Genomic DNA, 20,803 nt, shown 5'->3' on the forward strand with positions numbered 1-20,803 from the left:
TTTTTAGCTCACACACTTTCTTTAGTACTAAATTGGTGACCCCTTGACTCAGAGAATGTCCCCTACCAACCGATATCTTCTTTTGGACAGGTTGTACCACAAATTTCCCTTCTCCCCAATTCTATTCCATACCTCCTCATTAGTTATGTGCTCTAGCCATCTAATCTTCAACATTCTTCTGTAGCACCACATTTCAAATGCTTCTATTCTCTTCTTGTCTAAAGTGCTCATCATCCATGTTTCACTTCCATGCATGGCTACATTCCATACAAGTACTTTCAGAATGGGCTTCCTGACACTTAAATCCTAACTCAACATTAACAAATTTCTCTTCTTGAGAAATGCATTTCTGGTTGTTGCCAGTCTTCATTTTATAGCCTCCGTACTTTGACCATGAGTTGTTTTACTGCCCACATAGCAAAACTCATTTACTACTTTTAGTGTCTCATTTCCTAATATAATTCCCTCAACATCACCTGATTTAATTCGACTGCATTTCATTATCCTTGTTTTGCTTTCGTTGATCTTCATCTTATATCCTCCTTTCAAGGTACTGTCCATTCCATTCAACTACTCTTCCAAGTCCTTTGCTGTTTCTGCCAAAATTGCATTGTCAGTGGCAAAGGATGTAATGGAGGCAGAAGTTGATGAAAGTGACACCAGATGGAGTCTCTCATGTTTTTGTCAAGTCTCAGCAGAAGACAGGTGATCCAGTGACTTGTACTCTCGGATCTTCTCTTCTCCCTTGTAAGTTGGGCAATCTGGCAAGTGAGGAGAGTACAGGTCATGACAACTGACACACACAGGTGGAAGACCACAGGTGCTTCTGTCATGGAGTGGATGTCCACAATCACCACAATCACCACACAGAGGGTCCTCCGTACAGCGGGAAGACTTATGCCTTAAAAGCAAGAACTGAAAACACCTCTTGGGCAGTGGGAGTTATGGCATTGCATCACACTTGTAGCACATAACCTTGACCTTCTCTGGGAGGGTATCCCCCTCAAAAGCCAGACTGGAGGCACCAGTATTGGTTCGCTCATCTTTAAGACCATTCTGCACACCTAAAAAAATAATGATCACCGCATCACTCCAGATTAGTCTAAAGTTCCTGATCAGTTTTCAAAATGAGGTCCCTATGAAAAACCATTCCCTGGACTATATTCAGAGACTGGAGAGGGGTAATAGATACTGGGACATGCCAAGATCAATGCAAGCATGAAGACCTGGGAAGGGGGAGAGAAATTCATGCCATAGACACTAGAGAGAAAGTTCTCGACCAAATGGCTCAGACTAGAAACAGAAAATTTTGACATGGAGGTCAAACATCAATAGGGGACCTAAACACCGAAAAGGATGAAAGAACTGGCAGGAGGAACAAAATTGCAAGCAATACAGCGAACCAAGTGGATAGCCAGTTTTACATAAATCAGAACACAGAAGAGGGGGAAGAACGGGACAGCGGGGAAGGAGCGAAGATAGGGACAGAGGTACAGGGTGCAGGAAATGCAGCCAGTGAAGGAAAAATGGGCTTCAATAACGCAGGGTCCAGTATGCACCACACAAAAACTCATGAAAAAACAGTGAGCCCCCTGAGGGGGGTGAACAAATCTTTTAAATTTTTCAAAGTGTATTTAACTGGTGACAAAAAAACAGAATTTCCATCCACAGATGTTATTTATGAATATTTTGGATTCTTCTCAAATGTTTTAGGATTTTGTCAAATGTTTTGGAATGTTCTCAGTGTTCTGTAAAGGAATTGTAAGTGGATACAGAATGCATTTCAATTAGGTTATTCTTGATTAATTATGTCAATTTAAGAATACTTAAAGATACTCTTGACTGCATTCTTGGAGTGTGAAATGCTAACTATTTTATGATTGTTTAGTTGTTATTTGTAGTATGTTCTTGAATGTATTTGAGTTATCCTCAATGTTTCCAGGAAACAAATGAAGTTAGACCAAGCAAAGTTGGTCTATTTCATCTGGTCTGTTCATGGAAAAGTAACAAAACCTAAATATGAAGAACCACACTACAGAATCACAGTCTCTGAGTCCAAATACGCTAGTTGGCCACAATACTGTGTGTGAGGTGCTAAATCATGGAGACCAATTACGCGTGGAAATGACAAACGGCTGGCAGCTCCAAGTTCCTTCATAGGTGGCTGTCTCAAGGGCATGCTGGCTGCAACTCTGTCCACAATCAGTTTTGATAAATGCAGGACAACTGACAGAGAGGCACTGAGGAACTGTGGCAGTAGTCAATGTAACTGTCCAGAGCACCCATGATGTGAACTAGTTCATTGTCTGGGACTGAACAGCCTTTCTGTGATAGTGCACTGGCATAAATACCACCGTGGCACATAGGTACGGTGTGACCTGCTAATGGGCACATGACATGATGTCAGTAAAACAGAGACTGTGATTTCAGCAATGTGGTCAACATCCACACTCTACCACCAGCAAAACGAGTGCCTCTTGTTTCGACTGCCACAGATTCCACAGACAACAATTCGGCCTCTATGGTCACTGTCTGGAAAGTTTACTAATATAAGAGGTGAGCACAGGTTGGGGTTTAGCTTACTGACATTTGTGCTGGCTGTGGCATATAACACCTGGAGCTTGGCCACAAAGTTGGTATGGATGTGTGGTTGATTGACGAGTGACTGAGACCAAGCAGATTCCCTAACTCCAGAGACAGGAGCTCACATTCCAACACACTCAGATCCCAACAACGTCCTAGACTTCACATCCATTTACTCCCACTTTATTTCACTACGCCTCCTTTCCACTCACCATCCATTTTTCTTGTCCTTCCTCATATCTTTCTGTTTCTTTTCTGCTCTCCTGGTTCTGCATTGGACTACTGCTCTTCACCTAATCTATCTTTTCTTCTCACTCTGCCCTCATCTCTGGTCTGAAGCAGACACAGTGCTTGCCAGTATACTATCTTTCACCTTGTACTCTGTCTGGTGTCTCCCCCTTCATCTTTGCCTACCCTCACCATAACCACATGTGGGTGTCTCTCATACTGGGCGTACAATTCCTTTAAGACTTTCTTCAGTCTATCAATCCCTCCTACTAAAAGAAGCAGCTAATAGTTCCAAAAGCCAGAATAGTTTCATTGCTTTTACTTTTATGAGATTCTATTCACCTCTTGAAGTAAGTGCTGGCCATATGTAAAGTTACATAAATACTTAGCGTGAAGCAGTAGGTAATAACAGTAGATTGACCGTCTGAGAAGAAGCAGAGATGCTTTTTCCAGAGCTGATACTTCTCACCTGTCACTGTTTGTCGTTAGTATAATTTACAGTAGCAGTTTGCAATGGCTTCTTCTGCCAGTTAATGTATGGCTTATCATTATCATATTTTTCAGTGTTACATATTCACACCCACAATGCCTTTCCTAACAGTGACTGGGTTATGATACCTGGACAGTATTCTTATACACATAATGAGTTATGAACATACAAAATTTGACTGAAATTGCTTCAAATGCATCTGAGTTAACCTTCCGTGTCAACACCTCATCACTCCTGCCAATATGAGCTTTAAGTGGTTGTTGTATAATAATAATAATAATAATAATAATAATAATATATAATAATAATAGTAAAAAGATATATAATTAATATGGAAAAAATTAAAGGATAGTACAATTGCATTAGTAAATGATCTTTGTGTATGAAATAGTGCTATTCTTCCTTCACTTCCATCACTATATATATGTATATTTGTCATCTTCTGCAAGTTCTTACAGTTCTGTTAATCTTACGAAATAGGACCATGAACTTGCTGTGTTACATTTAAATTGTAGATGCAGGCAGCTGACTCCAAGGACACCAGTGCCTCTCAAGATGAAGGAAATCCTCCAAACTTGGCTCCACTTCACTTCAATAAAAATACTTAATACTGTTATTAAGTCTTCTCTTATTCAGAATCACATCTAACACACAACACTTGTAGGGTGTCATACTTCGGGCAATACATCTCAACCATCCTTCTACATATGAGAGAGTGAAATAAAATCATGTAAAAAGAAAAGTGAATGATGTTTTTTGTTCGTTTGTCTGCTCCTTGTATTGCTAATACCATTTACTTACCATCCCACCTTCATCTTGCTTAAGGTTTTGCATGACATTACTCTATCTGCGATCTTGCTGTTGAATAATTTTCATTTGCTTACAAAACTTATGGTAATCATACGGTTGTGTTGTACCTTGCCTTAATAACATTTTTAATTTCTTTATCTGGCTCTGTTAATTCACTAAATTCCTCAAAATCTTGTGGTAACCCAGGCATCTGCATAAACATCCTTTAATATAAATGATCCTGAAACGGAATTCTTGTAAATGTAGACACCACGTAGCTAATCTATGGTGCAATTGTTTACGTGTTAAAAGAAATGACAGTGACTGATGATCACAGCAAACTTTAATATTTTTACCCCACAAAAGATATTCAAACTTTTTAAATGCCCATATTACAGCTAAAATTTCCAACTCTGACACAGAGCAAGATCATTCTGTTTCTAAATGTTCAACTAGCAGAACTGATGACCATGGGTCCTTATTTACCTTCTTCTTGCATCTGTAACAAGCATGCCCGCAGTCCCTGAGATGATGCATCAGTGCATAGACAAAAATTATTGGCAATGTAAGGGCGGCTAAGAATGTTTGCGTAAATTAATGCCTGTTTAATGTTATTAAATTCCTCCTGATACTTATCGTCCAATACCCAAGGCCAGGATACTAGTCCTAAATAAGATTTTAGTTGTTTTTTATTCCTTGGAGCTGGTCAATTGCATATGGCATGAAGTTTTTTCAGGTCAAGTAATACAGCTTGTTCTGACACATCATGTCCTAAAAATTTGACTTGTTCCTTACCTAAATAAGACTTTCTTAAATTGGCTGTTACTCCGCAATCTGGCAATTGTTCAAGTACCTGTCCAGTCAGCCTGATATGTTCTAACCTAGTGGGTGTGGCTATTAGCATGTTGTTTACATAAACAGTGACTTTGCTAAGCAATTCTGGTACTAAGACCTTGTCCAGTGCCAGTATAAACATGCCTGCACTGATGTTCAGTCCAAAAGGTAGAACACAGAATTCATACCTCCTGCCACCACAAAATAATGCTATATCTTATTGACTTTCTTTGTGGAGCTTTGTTTGCCAGTAGGAAACCTTGAGGTTGAGTATACTGAAGTATTTTGTATTGTAATACTTTAAAAGCTATTTGTCCAAGATATCTGGCCTCATGCACACTGTTACTAAAATCTTATTGATACCTCTAGCATCGAGAACTAACCTTATAGATCCATCTGGTTTACTTACTGGTAATATAGGTCTCCAATAGGGTGAAAATAAAGAGTATTTAATTTCCCATTTAATCATCTGACTGATCTCTTTCCTTACTCCCTCTCGTTTTGTCCATGAAATAGGATATGACATTACACAAAATGTTTCATGTGGATAAACTCTAAATTTATATTCATAGTGTTTCATTGCTACAGACTTCTTACTGTAAATATCTGCATACTTAAACAACAACTTTGAAAGTGATTGTCATTGCATATCATTTAGCATCTGTGATTCACGTAGTGTATCCTCTACCATTTTGTTACTAACATCAGTGTTTGCTTCTCGTTTGGGATCAAATTTGTAAAATTCAGATTTGGAAACGAATATTGTACTATCACATTTGAATCTGGTGTGTGTTACTTACTTTTATCAGGTGTTTTGACTAAATCAACAGAAAAAATCTAATCCTTTACATAAAAGTGGAATTTACCATTACCTACGTCACTCTGTGTTTTGTGTGTTCTAAACATGTCCGTGCCAATATGACAACTATAAGCTTGTAAATTATAAGGAAGTTGCACTTGTATGTAAAATGTTCAATTTGTAATGGAATAAGTGCCTGATATGTCAACAATTTAGTCTTACTGCCTGTAGCAGTTCGCACCTTGCAATTTTGGACAGGGTATGTTGGAAATTTGCCTCTCTTCTTCAATTCACAGAAAAATGATTTTGACATTAGGTTTGTATATGAAACTGTATCTAAAATTAACTGTGTGTCAATATTAAATATTTTCAGCTTAATAATTGCTCGTACTTGTTTTCCCTGTATATTATTCATTATATCTAACTCATGCTGATATAGAGCGTCCTTGACGTTGCCTTGTTTGTCAAATCTTATGAAACAAGTTTGTAGTTTTCCTTTGCCCTCACTCCCACAGTAGTCAATAGCATGGTGCTTAATAACAACCTGTTGGGATTTCCCGAGAGCTTAGTGTGACTTAATTCATTACCTGGAGTGCCAATTTTTGTTGTTGGCTGCTCATGATGTTTCTTTGTGAGTGATTGTGTTGTTATTGGTAGAAACTGCTGTGCCGTTACTTAGCTGTCCATAAGTTGGCTGTTGTACAGCATAAGGCATGTCGTTTCTGTTTGTATTCAGCGTATGGCCTTGTGATGGAGAATTGTAATTTGATCATGTATTGAAATTACTCCCGTTTTCAAAATTTCTTTTGAATCTTATATATTTTACATTCCTGTACTCGTTACTTCTGGGTATGTAACTGTACTGTTGTGTGTACCATCACTGCTGTGTGTTTAGATCATGTTCCATGGCCCGATTTCTGTAACTATGCAGTTGTGCCCGCTTTTCTGTTGCTCTATTCAGAACAGGTCTTTCTTGAAATATTAAGTCGACAGAATCAAGCACTGACAGAAAATATGGAGTGTCATGCTCTGGCATTGTGACTAATTTTTCTCTAATGTGCCATGGTAGACGACTTTTCAAAATTTTTAATATGTCTACCTGTGATATTGGGTTCATCCAGTAGTGTGTCTTGCTCAGGTATTGTTCAAAGTATTCATGTAGACTATCTTATTTGCCAATGAATGATGTGGGGTTGAAAACCTCATGTGTCTGAGTCTGTCTTGTACTGCCTCAGACCAGTATTTGTCAAGGAAAGCTCATTCAAATTGTATGCAAGTGCTGCAACCTTTGGCTGTTTCAGTTTCCCATGAAAGTACATAACCTCGTGTATACCTCACAACAAATCTGATTTTCTGTGCTTCTGTCCAGTTGCATGGATATACAGAAAAAAGCACTGATAAATACTACCTGATTCTTTCTTTTACCTTTGGTAGTGAATGTAGGAAACTGACTATGTCTCAGTAAACCTTCATCAGCAAAAATTGTTGATAGACATGTGTCATTTTCAGTCATATTTATGTTGTTGTAGTTACCTGTAATTCCAGTTGGTAATTGCTCAGGTGTTGGATTGTGGTTAGGTTTACATTTTGCACTATACAACTGTCACTGGTACCTGCTATACGACTTAATTTGTGGATAAATACCAACAGGTTGTGGTGTGCTCCATATCCTGTGCCTTATTTACATGCATATTGTGAGATCTGATAATATTTTCTTCTAAAAGATTGCTGATCCTACTTTCCATGGCTTATAGGCTAATGGTTAATGTTTACCTTGCTCACTATTTCATTTTATTTTTTCTGAATAGCTTGTTCTACTACATCTATGTATAACCTACAGTCGGTTACTAACTACTGTGTAGAAGTTGGTTAATTGGTAGTAACATTTTGTATGATGTGATTCTTCTGTAATTAGTAAATATAACAAGTGTATTGTTAACATTTGATACCTAAGTGTTTATACATGATACAATTAATAGAGAGACTAGAAATCACTCATGTGCTTAATGTATAAGAATCTAGGCAATCATTGAAATGTGTCATTTGTTTTAGAATGAGAGTTTTATTTGTTAATTAATCAAATAATCATTTTAAACAATGCCGAGGATTGTTTGGGGTTGTTAAGAAAGTATAGCTGGTTACAGACATGTTGGCAATGTACGTCAGTCTTGTTTTGGTTTTTGAGCAATGAGCATGTAGCTCCTCCTTTTGTATTATAAGTATTGTAGGCTAATGCAGTAATACTATGATTCTGTTTTGTAAGTATAATAAAAATGATTAAACTTAACACAAGATTAAACCAAATTAACTCTCCAGTAGTTAATTTACAGTGACTGTCAAGATACTCAGGATGTCTACTGCTGCAGATAATGAGTAACTATGAACAATCCCATTATTACGAGTAGTTGAGAATGTTATAAGCTAGAGGTTCACCTTCATAGTTTGTTTATTTTGTTTAACAACATGGGTTACTATTTTACTGTGTAACACAACTCATTTTGTGTTCCTTCGATATTTGTCTTCACATCTGTAATTTTCTTTATCTGTTGCTGTTATAGTCATGATGATCATTAAAAGAATCTACCTTCTGTTTCAGCTCTGTAATGTAATTGTTAACTTCAGAAAGTACTTCAAGCTTTGCTTGTTTTTCATATCATTCAATATTTCATCAATTTCAGTATGAAAATTCTTGGCTAAATCGTTGAACTTCTGTGGGACTGTGACTCGCAAATGCTTGTTTTTGTTCTTGTTTCATTGTATTTAGATCTTATGTAAGACTTTTGTTGCTGGTTTACTGTGTTCATGCCTTGTGTCAAATTATTAGTTTCAGTATTTCAATCTTGTTCCATATCACTGAAATTGGTGTGCACATTATCTAATTTCATGTTTACGTTAGGTAGTAACTGTCATAGCAGTCATCAGTTATACTACTGTGGGTACTGTCAGCTTTGTAACATGCTGTCCAGATTCATATTTGTATTGTTCTGTTTCATTCGTAAGCAGTATGCCACTCTGGGAGCTGTGTGACATTGTCTTGTCAATTATAAAAATTGTGTCATCAAGGTTATTCTGCTGTGGAGTGTCGCTATCATTTGTCACACATGGGACACACATCTCTGACCTACTTAAACATTTTGTGGTAGACATGCATGACACCTAAACTTCAATTGTTCATTTGCACAATTCTATACCACCTCAGCCGATTGCGTTTTCTCTATTGCTACCAAAAATGAACATATATTTTTCTATGATGTATGAATATACAAAAATAAAAATTTCACAAAAAATGGTAAAGTTTCATATGCTAATTATTGCACTTAATTGTAATTTACATGATGTCAAAGCCTGTTTTACATCTATTATGACATGCGAGCTATTGTTTTGCAGTTTTTTGTGTTTTACTGACAACGTGTATCACACTGGAAAATTCCAGATAATTTTCGACAATAAAATTCAAGGAAGGGAATAATAATGAAATGCTATGTATCTACATCTAAAGAGGCGTTACCAAGCCTAAGCATATAAGCAACTTGCAAATCCATCGTATCTTTGCTGCGCCAAACAAAACAGCTTACTCTGGAAAATTTCATGTTATCTGGGTCCAGTTCTTATTTCTCTCAAAATTTTGTTCCTTTTTGCTTTACTTGCTCCACATTCTGATTCATGTAAACAGAAAATACAGATGATTAGTTTTTATGACTAATAACAATGTCATAGAAATCTCTTTCTATAAAAATAGTTAACAAACCCTACTTACAACTGGTAGCCTGAAGTAGTGGCACTTATCTCACCAGTTTCATTATAACAATAATAGAAATGGAAAAAATTAATTGATAGCACAATTGCATTATTGTAAATGATCTGTGTGTACGAAATTGTGCTAGTCTTTCTTCACTTTACCTTGTGTCCCTTTTTTATATTTTCTTATTTATTTTTTTATTTTAATTATGTCATCTTCTGAAAGCTCTTATACTTCTGTTTATCTTACAAAATAGGACCGTCGACTTCCTCTCATATTTCGTTTCAATTGTAGATGCAGGCAACTGACTCCAAGGACCCCAGTGCCTCTCAAGATGAAGGAAATCCTCCCACTTTCACTCCACTTCACTTCAATAAAAATAATTAATGCTTTTATTAAGTCTTCTCTTATACAGAATCATATATAATACAAAGCACTCGTTTCACATCTTACTTCAAGCAACTCATTGAAACAATCCTGAGTATGAGAGAGTGAAACTAAGAAAGTACAAAGAATAGTGAATGATGTTTTTGTTCATTTGTCTGCTCCTTACTTACCACTCATAATTAATGGCTTTGCTGATGTACATAGTCAGTCCTTGCTTCTGTTATAATCACTGTTTCATTTTTTTGTTCTTTAATAAATTCTAACTTTACAACATCCTTGTGGTCTTTCACAGTGTACCTTCACATTGTTATCCTGACAAACATTTGAAGGCACGAGCTCAACTCATTAAAGCTTAAGATCTCCAATGCAATCAGTCAAATGGTATAAGAACAAACAGAAGAGAAACAAAGATGTATTCATCTTTATAGTTGTTGTGTTTACGTATGAATGAATAAAGTCAAAACTAGAAAATTATTCACAACACAGTAATATAAGACAACCAATCATGCAAACTGATCCTTTCCACAATCTGCTCTCTTCACATTGCAGTTTGCTGCACTGATACTGAAAGTGTTTCAGTTCTGTAGCAATGCTACTGGAATAGGCATATTAAGAAGGATTGTCACTTTTTAAAGTTTCCATCTTTCTCTTGTTGCTACCTTTTGACTGAATGCCTGGTGTATATTTTTTATTACTCCAATAACAAATTTGTTGCAACACAGAATAATTTTCAGAATATTTTCAATCATTTGATTGTCACACAAATTAGGCTGCTATAAATTTGACGACAAATTACACAATATCAATCCCTCAGTGCTTGTGTTTGGTTATACTCCTGAAATATGGGCTTTTAAGATGAAAGATGAACAAGTTTGAAAAATTGATATAGCTGTAGCCTACATGACAACCTTAATGACAAATGGCCTTAGGTCAAGTAGGCCGCATGTATCTCAGTACCTTATATGCTTAACAAACTCCTCATAATTAATGACTTTGTGAAAAACTAGACTATTCTAGCACACATTGCACTTCAGTCTTCTTGCAGCCACTGAGGTACATGATCAATGGCAGGTAGCTGTTAACACCATTAGTGTCAGAATCTGATACACAGAGAGAAGCAGAACAGTGAGAAAATAGTGTGTATCCCTTCTATGGTTATGAAACATAGGAATAATTTACTTCGATTGGTCTACCTATCACAGATTTCTTTAAGATCTTCAAAAATGCAGAAAATCAGTTGTTTCTGTGCTTAAAGTATTTGCCTGATTGATGCATGCCAATGTGATCCAGCCAATTGTCTGCTATCCAAATTGGTCTTCAGGAAGATCAGTGTGAAATTTTCCATTCTAAGTGGATTTCACATACACAATATTTGAAAATCTCAAGACTGGAACATGTAGGCAACTTCAGAGCAGAGAATGTTTCTTTTGTAAAGACTGGCACGCCTCTTGCCAACCCCTACCATTTATCAAGATGAGCCAAAAAGTATTTTTGAGGTAATGAGCTGCTCATCTGTATTTAACAACGCAAAATCCAGGATGGTATATTGACAATTTTATGAAAAGGATGTTGCTACTCACCTTATTGTAGAGGTGAGTGGTGCAGTTAGGAGGTTAGATTGGGAGCAGGGGCGGGGGCAGCAGAAAAGGAGAAGAAATAAGACTGTGCGCACTTGTGGCAGAGTGCTGTTTAGTGCTGTAGTGGGAACAGGAAAGGGGATAGGAGGGTAAGGATATTCTATGGTGACATGGTGAACAACAAGCTGTCTGCATGAATGGTCACCAACAAAGTATGGCCAAGAAACAGCTGTACCACCCAGTTGTGAGCATGCTGCCAACACAACCTCCTTCATTTCAAGGACTGCTTCACAGTCTCTGCTAAGTGGATTCTACCCACCAATACCAGATTTTCTGAATTGCACAGGTGGGAACTCTTCCTGCAACATCTCCTGTGTCATTGAAACCCTCATAGCCTCAACCTGGGTCAGTCGCCTAAAATGTTAACATCTGTCTTTGTGAAAGTTCTTTTAGTATTCACTGCAGTAACATTTTTGTTTATGAAGTTCATGCTTGCTAATCATTTGATCAACGTGTAATCATCATCAGTTTCAGTTTCAAAAGACTCGATACTTATTGGTCACAGCAATAATGAGCCATCCACATTGGCTACGTTCCCTCCTATCACAAGGAGTGTGTCCTTACAGCTGCACCTTGCTTCTTGATTGCAATAGAACTGGACCCTGTCAGCAAAATGATTTACTCAGACAGACAAAGATACCAATGCTGCTTTCAGGAGCATTTCTTCTCTTGGCAGACGCAGTAACTTATTTTCTTTCTTTCTTTATTTTTTTTCATTGGATTCATGCACAACATACATTTTATGGATCAAGTCAAATTTGTATTGCAAGAGTAGAAGTAGTATAATATGATTAATAACTAGCATTTAGCAAATTGTGACTGTATACATCAGTATTTGAGTACCATACCTTTTAATTACAATTTGCTTACATCATCTAAAAGTTCTTTCAAACTGTTTCTTGGTACCTATCTTTGCCACCTGTTATAAACATAATGTATTCAGACCTTAGTAGCACTTGCCTCCAAAATTTGACTGTTTCCCTTTTCATGAAGGCATTGGTGCATTAGCCAGGAATGTGCAGTTTTCGCCAAAAATATGATTTTAGTACCACTACATTGTTGGAAAATTGCTCCATCACACAATGCTAGATTGAGACCTTCCCATGTAACCAATTCTGAGTAGCACAGGGAATGGAGTTTTTGACACTGGATCTTTGGGACAAGAACCAGACGTGTCAATAGCTTGCACTGTCACTGCAACAAACAGTAGCCATTATGGCATGTGAAATACATTCAAGGAGTTCACTGTGGAGGTGTTACACAAGATCTAGTTTTACACTTCTCGTCTCCCTCAAAACTGCTGTATCAGATTAACACTAAGATGGCTGATAACGAGAAGTTTACTTCTCCAAAATAAAGGGTATGTAAGTACTCCATTGCAAATAAGCATGAAGTTTGCTGTAGTGCATCATTAAGACAACCTGTCAATCATGATTTCATCATTCAGGAAGCGTCAGCTACATTGAAATGCCTGAGAAGGAAATTTAGGAAGTGCCTCTGCTAGTTAAATCTGACAAACAGAAACAGATAGTGAGGCTGGACAAGACCTTGCCAGCATCAGACATGGATTATATGACGAGGTCATCTGTGACAGAACAGTTACAGATGCCACTTACAGTTTGTCAGAAAGAGAAGCTTAATGAACTTGTGTACCATACATACTTATGATACCATTAGGATACCAATTCTTTTTAAGTCACATACTGCTCATAATATTCAATAAGCTTTCAATTTCCAATAGTTGTTTGTTTTAGTTACTTTAATTTTTGAACATTAAAAAGAACTTTTTGGTGCAAAATTGATACTAGTCCGATTTCTTCAGTTCAATAAATATGATAATTCTTTGGTTATATGGTAGGCAATTATAATTGTGTTGGTAGTCTAAATAAGGTTGGATGAAGACAACACCAGTTAATGAAGTTCTTCTGTTGCAGGAATTAGTGTTTTACATAGAAGTATGAAAAATTTAACTTATATGAATATTACACCAATGCATTCATCTGTCTGTGCATTTGTAGCAGAAACAGCAAAAGTGAAAAAAATGGACCTAGTATTACAGTACCTAAAATGTGAGTTGTTGCAGAGGGTATGAACAGTGTTATACTAAATTTTATGTTGTTAACAAATTGCCCTTAAATAACTTGCAATTTCTTCCTACATGGGGTTGAAAGTGATTTCCATCACCTGCTTGAGTTTATGCATGACATATGCACATCCATCAAAATACTTCTCAGGAACTCTTCTTCTATACAGGTTTTCTCAATTCACCTGCCAGTTTCTGTTTTTATAATGAACAGTGCATTGGATATGGCATAAATGTAGACATCAAGCTATGTTACAAACCAATTTGCAATTTATAACCACAATCATTACTTCCATATCAGATTTGTTGGCTGTGCAACAATTTTTTCACCTTTCAAACTTATATATACCTGGGTCTGAACTATAGATTGGTCTGTCATGACAACCAGGAAGAAGGAGAAATTAGTGAGCTTGCACAGTACTATTACACACTGAACCCCACATGTAGTTTCTGATAACCAAATTAATTTGGCTCTGGTATTTCAATAAACAGAGCTGATTTAGAGGAACACGACACACTGATAATCTTAACGATTATTGATGCAAGTGACTAATCATCAGTGTCATCACTACTACAAGAGCAAATTCAATGTGAATCCAGGCATTTGGTCCAAGTAATAGCTTTTCACAAGGTCAGCAGTCAGTGACTTTCAGGAGTGGCTCTAAACTGGCAGAGGCTGGTAGCACCACTCCTGAAGGTTCTACAGAATAAGATAACCATAATACACTGATCACTTTATACAGAAACTCTCAAAAAGAATACTTCAACTGTTTCACTTTATTATTGCGGGTGGCAAAATGATAGCACCAACAGGTGATCCATCACATCTTTACAGTTAACGGCAGCATCCATGCAGTACTGTAAATACATATTCCATCTTGTTATGCAAGTATTCACTTAGGCAGATGAAAAACCATTTACACAGTCTGAAATCTCATTAACTTTATGAATGTGCAAGAAATAGCTTTTCGATCAATGTTACTGGAGAATGGTGAAAGTTTTATGAATAAATTTAACAGCTGGTGAGGTGGTACTGAATCTAGTTGAGGAGGACAATTTATGGCATCATCTGACCAAAAGATGAGATCAATTTATAGAACAACATTGCAGTACAGTGTGTAGACCTGCAGTGATGATGAACAATGTATTACAATGTTCACAATACACTTTTTTGTGGGACTTCAGTGGATACTGACACTCGTCAACAGCAGTGAAGCCACTAGATTGGATTGGATTAGATTTATTTTCATTCCAATTGATCCTTAGTGAGGAGGTCCTCCAGGATGTAGAACATGTCAGAAAAACAACAATACATGACAAATATTTACAACTCAAACAAATAAGCTAATGTACCATTGCACAGGTCCCAAGTGGCATGGTCATTATTTTTTAATGAACGCTATATGAAAGAATCATTTTACAGATACTAATGCATTGAATTTAACATAAAAAAGTTTTTTAATTATTTATAAGGTAATAAACATGTAATGCACCTACTAAACACTTATTTACAATGAACACATTACTGCACTGAACTGGTGCAGAAGTTAGATTGTACTTACACATACACACACACACACACACACACACACACACACACACACACACACACTCTTATTTACAATGAACGCATTACTGCACTGAAATTGTGCAGACACACACATGCACAAATCAGTTGGTTCTACTGAGAAATTCATTAATGGAGTAGAAGGAGTTGGCCACCAAAAAATCCTTTAGGCTTGTCTTAAACTTAATTTCATTGGTTGTTAAGGTTTTTATGGCTGCTGGCAAGTTATTTAAAATGTGTGTTCCTGAATAATGCACACCTTTTTGTACAAGACTAAGTGACTTTAAATCCTTGTGAAGATTATTCTTATTTCTAGTATTGATTCCATGAATTGAGCTGTTGGTTTGAAAAAGTGATATATTTTTAATGACAAATTTCATTAAGGAATAAATATATTGGGAAGCAGTAGTTAGTGTCCCTAGTTCCCTAAACAGGCTTCTGCAAGATGTTCTTGACTTCACACCACATATAACTCTTGCTGCACGATTTTGTGCCTGGAAAACTTTAGCTTGGCTTCATGAATTGCCCCAAAAAATAATCCCATATAACATTATGGAATGAAAGTAAACATAGTATGCCAGCTTTTTCATTTATATATCCCCTATATCTGACACAATTCGTATTGCAAATAACGATTTGTTAAAACACTTCAGCAGTTCCATGGTGTGCTCCTCTCGGTTGAATTTATTATGAAGCTGTAATCCCAAGAATTTAACACTGCCCTCTTCTTCTATCTGCTTGTCATCGTATGTTAGGCATATACTCATGGGACACCCCTTACAAGTTCTGAACTGCATGTAGTGTGTTTTTTCAAAGTTTAGTGACAAAAAATTGGCTAGGCACCAGTGATTAATGTCCACAAATATTTTATTAGCTGAACTTTCTAAGACTACACTTGATTTTCTATTTATTGCAATGTTTGTATCATTGGCAAACAAAATGAACTTGGCTTCTGGGAATGTTACTGATGAAAGGTCATTGATATACACAAGAAAAAGTAAGGTCCCTAAAATGGAAACTTGTGGGTCCCCACATGTAATTAGTTCCCAGTTGGATGATGCCTGAGAGCTTGATACTTGTCTCTTTCCTAATAACACCCTTTGTTTCCTGCCAGAGATATAAAATTTGTCACCATTTCCTGTTACACTATAATATTCTAATTTACTTAAAAGGATATTGTGATTTACACAGTCAAATGCCTTTGACAGATCACAAAATATACCAGTTGCCTGAATTAGAATTCTGTACTGTGACTTTGACAGTATGTTATTTGAGATAAGATGGTTATAAAGCTGATTGTACATTACTTTTTCTAAAATTTTTGAGAATGCTCACAAAAGTGAAATTGGACGGAAATTTGATGCCATTTCTTTATCTCCCTTCTTAAACAGCGGCATATTTCAAACATTCAGGAAATATTCCACTGATAAATGACTGGTTACACAGATAGCTTGATATGTTACTGAACTCAGACTCACATTCTTTAATTAACTTTGTTGATATTTCATCATACCCACTAGATGTTTTTGATTTTAATGATTTTATGATGGATATTATTTCTGCTGGGTTTTTTTTTTTTTGGTCATCAGTCTACTGACTGGTTTGATGCGGCCCACCACGAATTCCTTTCCTGTGCTAACCTCTTAATCTCAGAGTAGCACTTGCAACCTGTGTCCTCAATTATTTGCTTGACGTATTCCAATCTCTGTCTTCCCCTACAGTTTTTGCCCTCTACAGCTCCCTCTACTACCATGGAAGTCATTCCCTCATGTCTTAGCAGAAGTCCTATCATCCTGTCCCTTCTCCTTATCAGTGTTTTCCACATATTCCTTTCCTCTCCGATTCTGCATATAACCTCCTCATTCCTTACCTTATCAGTCCACCTAGTTTTCAACATCCGTCTATAGCACCACATCTCAAATGCTTCAATTCTCTTCTGTTCCGGTTTTCCCACAGTCCATGTTTCACTACCATACAATGCTGTACTCCTGACGTACATCCTCAGAAATTTCTTCCTCAAATTAAGGCCAATATTTGATATTAGTAGAATTCTCTTGGCCAGAAATGCCTTTTTTGCCATAGCGAGTCTGCTTTTGATGTCCTCCTTGCTCCATCCGTCATTGGTTATTTTACTGCCTAGGTAGCAGAATTCCTTAACTTCATTGACTTCGTGACCGTCAATCCTCATGTTAAGTTTCTTGCTGTTCTCATTTCTACTACTTCTCATTACCTTCATCTTTCTCCGATTTACTCTCAAACCATACTGTGTACTCATTAGACTGTTCATTCCGTTCAGCAGATCATTTAATTCTTCTTCACTTTCACTCAGGATAGCAATGTCATCAGCGAATCGTATCATTGATATCCTTTCACCTTGTATTTTAATTCTATTCCTGAACCTTTCTTTTATTTCCATCATTGCTTCCTCGATGTACAGATTGAAGAGTAGGGGCGAAAGGCTACAGCCTTGTCTTACACCCTTCTTAATACGAGCACTTCGTTCCTGATCGTCCACTCTTATTATTCCCTCTTGGTTGTTGTCCATATTGTATATGACCCGTCTCTCCCTATAGCTTACCCCTACTTTTTTCAGAATCTCGAACAGCTTGCACCATTTTATATTGTCGAACACTTTTTCCAGGTCAACAAATCCTATGAAAGTGTCTTGATTTTTCTTTAGCCTTGCTTCCATTATTAGCCGTAACGTCAGAATTGCCTCTCTCGTCCCTTTACTTTTCCTAAAGCCAAACTGATTGTCACCTAGCGCATTCTCAATTTTCTTTTCCATTCTTCTGTATATTATTCTTGTAAGCAGCTTCGATGCATGAGCTGTTAAGCTGATTGTGCAATAATTCTCGCACTTGTCAGCTCTTGCTGTCTTTGGAATTGTGTGGATGATGCTTTTTCGAAAGTCAGATGGTATATCGCCAGTCTCATATATTCTACACACCAATGTGAATAGTCATTTTGTTGCCACTTCCCCCAATGATTTTAGAAATCCTGATGGAATGTTATCTATCCATTCTGCCTTATTTGACCGTAAGTCCTCCAAAGCTCTTTTAAATTCCGATTCTAATACTGGATCCCCTATCTCTTCTAAATCGACTCCTGTTTCTTCTTCTATCACATCAGACAAATCTTCACCCTCATAGAGGCTTTCAATGTATTCTTTCCACCAATGTATTCTCTCCTCTGCATTTAACAGTGGAATTCCCATTGCACTCTTAATGTTACCACCGTTGCTTTTAATGTCACCAAAGGTTGTTTTGACTTTCCTGTATGCTGAGTCTGTCCTTCTGACAATCATATCTTTTTCGATGTCTTCACATTTTTCCTGCAGCCATTTCATCTTAGCTTCCCTGCACTTCCTATTTATTTCATTCCTCAGCGACCTGTATTTCTGTATTCCTGATTTTACCCGGAACATGTTTGTACTTCCTCCTTTCATCAATCAACTGAAGTATTTCTTCACCCATGGTTTCTTCGGAGTACCTTCTTTGTACCTATGTTTTCCTTCCCAAGTTTTGTGATGGCCTTTTTTAGAGATGTCCATTCCTCTTCAACTGTACTGCCTACTGCGCTATGCCTTATTGCTGTATCTATAGCATTAGAGAACTTCAAACGTATCTCGTCATTCCTTAATACTTCCGTATCCCACTTCTCTGCGTATTGATTCTTCCTGAATAATGTCTTGAACTTCAGCCTACTCTTCATCACTACTATATTGTGATCTGAGTCTATATCTGCTCCTGGGTATGCCTTACAATTCAGTATCTGATTTCGGAATCTCTGTCTGACCATGATGTAATCTAATTGAAATCTTCCCGTATCTTCCGGCCTTTTCCAAGTATACCTCCTCCTCTTGTAATTCTTGAACAGGGCATTCGCTATTATTAGCTGAAACTTGTTACAGAACTCAATTAGTCTTTCTCCTCTTTCATTCCTTGTCCCAAGCCCATATTCTCCTGTAGCCTTTTCTTCTACTCCTTCCCCTACAACTGCATTCCAGTCGCCCATGACTATTAGATTTTTGTCCCCCTTTACATACTGCATTACCCTTTCAATATCCTCATACACTTTCTCTATCTGTTCATCTTCAGCTTGCGACGTCGGCATGTATACCTGAACTATCGTTGTCAGTGTTGGTCTGCTGTCGATTCTGATTAGAACAACCCGGTCACTGAACTGTTCACAGTAACACACCCTCTGCCCTACCTTCCTATTCATAACAAATCCTACACCTGTTATACCATTTTCTGCTGCTGTTGATATTACCCGATACTCATCTGACCTGAAATCCATGTCTTCCTTTCACTTCACTTCACTGACCCCTACTATCTAGATTGAGCCTTTGAATTTCCCTTTTCAGATTTTCTAGTTTCCCTGCCACGTTCAAGCTTCTGACATTCCATGCCCCGACTCGTAGAACGTTATCCTTTCGTAGATTATTCAATTTTTTTCTCATGGTAACCTCCCCCTTGGCAGTCCCCTCCCAGAAATCTGAATGGGCGACTATTCTGGAATCTTTTGCCAATGGAGAGATCATCATGGCACTTCTTCAGTTACAGGCCACATGTCCTGTGGATACACATTACGTGTCTTTAATGCAGTGGTTTCCATTGCCTTCTGCATCCTCATGTCGTTGATCATTGCTGATTCTTTGGGGCAATTTCCCACCCCTAGGACAAGAGAGTGCCCTGAACCTCTATCCACTCCTCCACCCTCTTTGACAAGGCCATTGGCAGAATGAGGCTGACTTCTTATGCCGGAAGTCTTCGGCCGCCAATGCTGATTATTTATCAAAATTTAGGCAGTGGCGGGGATCGAACCCGGGACCGAAGATGTTTTGATTATGAATCATAGACGCTACCCCTAGACCACGGGCAGTGGTAGTGCTGGGGTAGTGAGGGTCAAATTCACAACGAAATACTCAGTCCAGTTAATAATGAAAATTAGCTACATATTTCAGTTTAGGCTTGTTAGTTATACATAACAAGATAAAGATACATAATAGGATAAAGACAATATAAAAATATATATAAAAACAATGGAAAATTTGGTACTAACCATATGGGAACTGTCTGAATTGTCAAGGCAACAAGATCTCATTAATGCTAGCCATAAAATTCGTAGGTCTGCACAACCAAATGTACAAAGTGTAAACAGTACGACTGTAACTAGAAATATGAATGAACTGATCACTCAAAAAGACACAAGTGAATTAAACGCAAGAAAAGAAAGTGTTAATAGTGCATCTATGGATAAAAATATGAACAAATTATCCACAGAAGAATATACAAGTGGATTAAATGGATAAAAACACAAGGTAAATATTCGTAAAGAAAAAAAGTAAACAACCATGTTATGCATAAGCAAGGATACAAGCAACGGAAATATAGTTTTGCAGGCAGTGATGGGAGAGGAGTTACGGAAATTATGAGGAGAAATCACCCAGACCTTAATGTAACAGGCATCATCAAACCAGGTGCGCCATTACGCGAAATTCTGAAAACCAGTGACAACATATTAACGACCGGTAACAGCTGCATCATAATAGGAGGCGCAAATGATGTTTACTGTAATGAAACTTAGCGTGCAATGAGAATCCTAAAGGAAACAATCAAAAGGATGCCTCGAGTGCATTTCTACATTGTTAGTATCCCCATG

This window comes from Schistocerca americana, chromosome 9 (genome assembly GCF_021461395.2).
Source record: "Schistocerca americana isolate TAMUIC-IGC-003095 chromosome 9, iqSchAmer2.1, whole genome shotgun sequence".
Lineage (NCBI taxonomy): Eukaryota > Metazoa > Arthropoda > Insecta > Orthoptera > Acrididae > Schistocerca > Schistocerca americana.